The sequence below is a fragment of the Chenopodium album genome, chromosome 24 (genome assembly GCF_948465745.1).
Source record: "Chenopodium album chromosome 24, dcCheAlbu1.1, whole genome shotgun sequence".
Taxonomy (NCBI): domain Eukaryota; kingdom Viridiplantae; phylum Streptophyta; class Magnoliopsida; order Caryophyllales; family Amaranthaceae; genus Chenopodium; species Chenopodium album.
The window spans coordinates 9,878,905-9,885,537 of record NC_137857.1 but is presented as its reverse complement, the minus strand read 5'-3'; the positions used below and the strand labels follow the sequence as shown (position 1 = coordinate 9,885,537).

Below are 6,633 nucleotides of genomic sequence, written 5' to 3'. Positions count from 1 at the left end.
TCTGACGGATGCCGAGACTCCCTACCCCCTACTCGAAAAAGTTGCTTATGAAAAAGTGGCAGCCGCTCGAAAGCTGAGGCCCTATTTTGATTGCCATCAAATAGTGGTCTTAACTGATTAGCCACTGGAAAAAGTCCTCGGCAAAGTTGAAAAATCCGGTAGGCTGGCTAAGTGGGCTTTCGAGCTTACAGAATTCAGCATAAGCTACCAGCCGAGAGCAGCCATCAAGGCTCAAGCTCTAGCGGACTTCCTGGCCGAATGCTCGTACCAGGAGACGCTAGACGAAGAATAGAAAACTTGGACCGTTTTTCGAATGGATCCTCCATCGTAAATGGTTCAAAGGCAGGGGTAGTGATAACCTCTCCCAAAGGCAAATCCTTTGAGTATGCACTCAAATTTTCTTTCAAAGCTTCGAACAACGAAGCCGAATATGAGGCAGCAGTTGCTGGCCTAGAACTGTGCATCTCTTTGGAAGCCGAACATGTCTGTCTAAAGACAGACTCTTAGCTAGTTGCATATCAGATCAGGGGCGACTATGAGGCCGAAGAGCCCTCAATGGTAGCTTACCTCGCCAAGATCAAAACAGTTATTGCAAAGCTGAGAACTTTTGAAGTTCTGCTGATCCCAAGGGGTCAGAATGCTCAAGCCGACGCACTTTCCAAACTTGCTAGTTCGACTCTCACTGAACTGAACCCATCTGTATATGTGGAAGTGCGCCGAGAAAGAAGTGTTGACGAAGCACCTGAGGTGTGCAACGTTGACCACGAACCAAGCTGGATGGACCCCATCCTAGCTTTCAAGCTTCGGGGAGAAATTCCCGAAGACAAAATCATAGCCTCCATGCTGAAGCGAACCAGCTCAAGGTTCATAGTCTTTAAAGGAGAGCTGTTGAAAAAATCCTTCTCAGCCCCATTGCTGAAGTACGTGGGACCAACAGATGCTGATTACATCCTTCGGGAAAATCATCTCGGCATTTGCGGGAACCACATTGGGGGAAGAATACTAGCCCACAAGGCATTGAGGGCAGGGTACTATTGGCCCACCATGATCTCAGATGCTAAGGAACTGGTCAGAAAGTGTGAAAAATGTCAAAAATTTGCACCAGTTATACATAAGTCAGCTCGGGATCGGCAGTCGATCCTGAATCCGCTTCCATTTGCCTAATGGGGGCTAGATATCTTTGGTCCATTTTTAGATGCTCCATACCAAAAAAGATGGTTGATAGTCGGCATCGTCTATTTCAGCAAATGGATTGAGGCCGAAGTGGCCTCGAACATCATAGAGCAAACTTTCAGAAAATTCACCAGGTAGAATATTATCACTCGCTTTGGTATTCCGAAGGTCTTTGTCTTTGATCATGGGAGACAATTTGATAATTTGCCACTGAGGCGGTACACTGACCAGTTTGGCATACTCAGCAGTGTGTCACCCATAAAGCAATGGTCAAGCCGAAGCTGCAAATAAGCAGATCCTCAATGCTCTGAAGAAGAGGGTTGGAGACCAAAAGTCCAAGTGGATAGAGGAACTCCTCGAAACTCTCTGGTCACTTCGGACAATTGAAAAAGAGGCAATGGGCCACTCACCTTTTGAGCTGGTGTATGGTGCCGAAGCCGTCCTTCCAGTGGAAATCGGTTCTGAGAGTCTGCATGTGCACCACTTCTCGGCTGAGAATGAGCAACTTATGAAGAAATCCCTTGATTTCCTGGACGAAGTCAGAGACTTAGCCCGAGACAGAATGTCTGCATACAAGCAAAGAATCAACAAGTTTTACAACCAAAGGGTTCATGCGAGGCCTCTCAGAATTGGAGACTTCGTCCTTTCGAATGCTGCAGCAGTTCAGAATAGCCGAATTCATGGGAAACTCTCAGTTACTTGGGAGGGACCTTACGAAATTTATGATGAGCATCAGCTAGGAACGAACATACCGACTTCGGCAGTTGGATGGAACTGAACTGAAAAATCATTGGAATGCTGATGTACTTAAGAATCATGTGTAAATCCTTCGGGGCAGAACAATCTTTGTAAGTACGTTCATTTATTAATGAAAGGCCTCAGAGCCACCATTCCCATAAATACTTGCAATTTTTTATTCTTTTAGTTTTCTTTATTCTATCTACTCTTTAAGGGTTTTCTTCATCACTGTCTGAAACCTTCACCTTTAAGGCACCAAGTTTTGGATCGCTGATAAACTCGCCTAAAACAGTACACTGGTGTTTCAATCGAAGAAAATGCTTCGGTAAGACCTGTTCTCGGAGGCATTGAGTCCATGGACGAATCTGGGGTATTGCCATAACTGAGCCATGTAACCCAGAGGGTGATTGTCTGAGACATTGCTTTAAGTTGGCCCTGTGTCTCAGGTATCCATTATTTCAGATAGACAGAAAATCAAGAATAATAGCACGGAGTATTAGAAATTCTTTAAACACTGAAAGCTTTGTCTAAATACAAAACGACAAGCAGACATCTCAAAAATCCGAATATGAGGTCTTTAAATTTCTGGGGGGCAATAAGCATTACAAGTGCAAATCATCTTCAGCAGAAATCTTCCAAGTCGAAGCTTTTTAGTTAGCAAATTCTTGCAAATTTTCAAAAACTCAGAAAGGTAAATACGCAAGTTTAAAGAAATCAATGAGAAGAAAAGCATCAAATTCATAACATCAGATTCATAATAACGAGCTACAGTAAGTTCAAATGTTTTCAGTACATAATAAGACATTGGTAGCCGCCCTCAAGCAAAAAATTACAGCTGCCGAATGCGTACAAAGGCAAAAATGAAGGTTTTTGTACATCAAGGCAAGCTGAAGCAAAACAAAAGGCAAAAAATTTTCAGAAGCGGCAAGTCAGAAATTAAGCGCAAGTTGATCTGCAAGATTCTGAAGACGACTGCCCGAGTTCCTAGGCTTCAGCTGAAGGGTTAGGATGATCAGCTTCGTTGGAGTCCAAGGTGGCTTCAACTCCAGCTGCAGAAGAGGGAGGCTTTACCATCGTTTGAGCTTCTCTCTCTTTGTTCTCAGCCTCCTTCTTTTCTATGGCTTTGTCCAGCTCCTCAGCATTGAGACGGGCCTCAAGGTCCAGCTCAGCCTGACTAGCAAATTGCATATGAGGGTCGTTAGCATCTTCGGCCCAGACTTCACATTGGTACCAGTCCAGGTCAGTCGCAACATGAAGAGCTAACCTTCAGGCCACCTTATATCCATTGGTATATGCCTTCCCATATTCAGCCTTGGTGTAGACCCGAAGAGTTAGCTGAGCCTCAATGTCGGCCAACTTCTTCCAAACCTCCTCTAAGTTCTTTTGGGATTGCTTTAACTTAGCAGCTACCTTAGAGGAGGATTCCCTTTGAACCCTCAGCTGCTCCCGGGCTTCGCCTAGCTGAAGCTGAACTCTAGCAGCTTCGTCGTTCTGAGTCTACAGCTGACTCCGAATGAACCCAACAGCGGTCTTGGCTTCACTACTACATTTACGATCAAATGCAACGCCAAAACATGAGCTAATACAACGCCCAATTTAATGCCGTCGCAATAGGTAGCCTGATGCAATGGTAGGATAAGCTAATACAACGGTGAATTATATATCATATCTAATGCAACGGTCCATTATATGCCGTGGCATTAGGTTGGGCTAACGCAACGGAAACAAGAGCTAACACAACGGGTGTAAAATCTTCAACCTTATATTCTCTCCCTCCATATTTTTTACCCAAAATTTCGAACTGAAATCCCCAAATATTTAAGCCCCCGCTTTTCTCTTATCTCCAATATCATAGTTACAAATTAAAATATCTCCAAATTCCCCTTCTTCTAGAAAAAATTAAAAACCCTCCTAAAAAAAAAAGCAAAATCCCTAAATTCTCTCAAAAATCAGATTGGAGAAGTAGAAATTCACATTTTTTTTTCTTCATTTTTTTGGTGAATTTTCAATTCACGTAGTTAGGGTTTCCTATAATTTATGGATTTGAATTATCTCGTAATGAGGAGCACCAAGGGTTCGTAGATCTGGTGCGGCAGTTTCAAATACCGATGTTCTGTTACGCTGATGTGTGGTGGGCCTATGCCTTCAACACTCTTACAGTAGGAAGAAGAAGAAGATTAATTTTACTCGTATTGTTAAGCTCTTATGGCGGCTGTGTTCAAGGTCTTGTTCTTAAATTAGTTGTTGCTACACCTTGTGGTAACTCATCTATTATCAATTTTCTTTTTATTAAGTAACTTTTTGAGTTTTCAATTTAGAAATGGTGATTATTGCTATTTTGGGGTTAGCTAAAGTGAATAATTTTAATTTTATAGATGTGTTTAATTGATAACTGCTCACTAATGTGTATTTTTTTTTAAAATTTTGAAGGCAATTATATGATTATTACATCTTTTATAAGAATTTTTAAGTGTATAATTTTGATTAGAAAGTACTGTAATGTTTAATTGGTAAGCTAGTTTTTACGACCTTCAATTTTCTAGATTTTTTTCCCTGTGCATGTCTTTAAGTTGTTTCCTGCCTACTGTTTCATCCCTACCTGCCTTTATGCTGCTAATGATACTAGTGCGGAAATAAAATCTTGCCCCATTTTAATTTTATCAATTATTGTCTAAAATGTTGGACAGAAAGCTAATAATTTGTTGTAATATGAAAGGGAATTGGCGAAATATTACCTAGAGAAGGGAACAATATCAGCACTAGAAAATGCAGATTCCTTTTTCACCTTGCATGCAACTAAAGATGTGGATGGTTTTTATAGAGATCACTTTGCTATCACCATTCACCAACTGCTAGACCTCCCAGGTAGAAACATGTACGAAGTAATTAAAGACAGTCTTATTGCTTGTCTATGAGCTTACTACTATGTCATTAGTATTGAGTGCATTATCTTGTAAAGCATGTTGACCTGTGAACTACTACTAGATATCAGGTTAATTTGTTGGTTTTGTTAACCTGCTGAATTTTGGTGTCACTCTTGATTTTATGAGAAGTGGCCATGTTATTATGAACCTTTTAAGAGCGTCTTATATTAAAACTTGAGGATTATACTTGGCTGCAACTATAATTATCAAATACCTAACCCTTGGAAATATGAAATCATGTGTTAAGTGATTTATGGGTTTATCATGAATAAAGTTTAGTTGAATTTACATTTATTGATTGTTGTTGTGGTGGTTACGTGACCAGATTTTGTGTTAGAATCAGATTTTAACCTTTGTTTCTATATTTGTTTTTGTCTCTGTTTTGTGTTTAGAACTTTATTTTTTTTGCGAATTATGGGTCATTTTTTGGTGTTAATTTGCTTCATAGATAATGTGACATTTTATATGGGTATTAAAGTATAGTTTGTACGTATTGATTTGAGGCTCTAGTTATATGTTGATTGATGTTGGGGTTTAAGAATGTGTTGATTACATCTGAGAGCTATGAACTTCTAAACCTCAAATTTATGTTATTTAACTTATATGTTGCTCTTTATTGAACCTATAGCTATAAGCTGAACTTAGTCGACTTTTCAGAACCTATAGCTCTTTATTAGATAGTTTGGGCATTTTAGAGAATGCTTGCTATTAACTTATTAAGTCATGTTTGTTATCTTATTGACATACTATGATAACGTGCTATAGAGAAGTTAATACTAGTTTTAGTTGATGGTGACACTGCATTGCGATGCGATATCTGATTAAAATAGTTCTTTCTTTCTATAGTGAATTATATTGTGCTTAATCCTTATCATTTTTAAGGAAATGTGTCTCGTGGGTGGATGACTTATGTACATTTGTCCTATGTTACCTGGTTTGGGCTTTACTTCACCAAGTACCTAAGTTGATTGAATTACTGCTACTGTGCCTTTGCTTCATATTTTATGTTTCGTGTGCAGAGCAACACAAGCAAATGACTCCATGAGGATGCTTATAGCTACATGAGATCCCTCAGACCAAGGGTTCATCTTGCTTTAATCCAGTGGCGGCCCTGGCAGGTACTTTATCATTGACTTGCCTTGTTCAATTGCCTTCTATATAACTAGTTGACTATATTCTTAATTGCTTTGGATTAAATTTTATATTTTTCAGGTATTATTTTGAATTGCATTGTGTTCATTAATGAAATTGATGATGTTGGGAGGCAAAGAGGAGGAGCAAGAATGAGAGAAAGAAATGATAATGCAGTCCAAACAATTGCCCAAAATATCAGACAAAAATGATTTAGTTTTAACTTTTTTTTTTCTTAGTTTAATAGTGGTAATTTAAATTTGTAATTTTCCTATATATATAATAATGTACAAACTTTTTATTTATATTAATAAAATTCTGATGTTTTTTTATTTTGAAAATTCTAATTTGAATTGTATTATTATTATTATTATTATTATTGGCATTAGGGTATATGAACCGTGGAATTAGGTATTTATAGCTATTGCCACGGCAATAATGTTGCCGTTGTGTTAGGTATTGATCTAATGCAACGGAACATTGATGCCGTGGCATTAGGTGTCATGTGCCGTTGCATTAGACCTACTGCAACGCCAGCAGATGCCACGGTACGTGTCCGTTGCATTAGGCCTAATGCCACGGATTTTGATGCCTAATACAACGGATTTGGGGGTTGCAATAGGCCAAAAATGTAGTAGTGCTTGAGAGAGCTCTGCCTCTTTCTCCT

General features: G+C 39.3%; 1 long non-coding RNA gene across 3 annotated transcripts; it reads left to right on the top strand.

Moving 5' to 3' along the window:
* Positions 1 to 3,774: 3,774 nt before the first annotated feature.
* On the top strand, positions 3,775 to 6,298 carry LOC145612504 (uncharacterized). 3 transcript variants are annotated; one of them, XR_014106625.1, is made up of 4 exons: positions 3,775 to 4,134; positions 4,628 to 4,786; positions 5,855 to 5,953; positions 6,048 to 6,298. It is a non-coding gene; the product is annotated as an uncharacterized LOC145612504 (long non-coding RNA). The 3 variants fall into 3 exon arrangements; XR_014106624.1 differs by having other exon boundaries at positions 3,775 to 4,170; positions 4,628 to 4,776; XR_014106623.1 differs by having other exon boundaries at positions 3,775 to 4,170.
* The last annotated feature ends 335 nt before the right edge of the window (positions 6,299 to 6,633 follow it).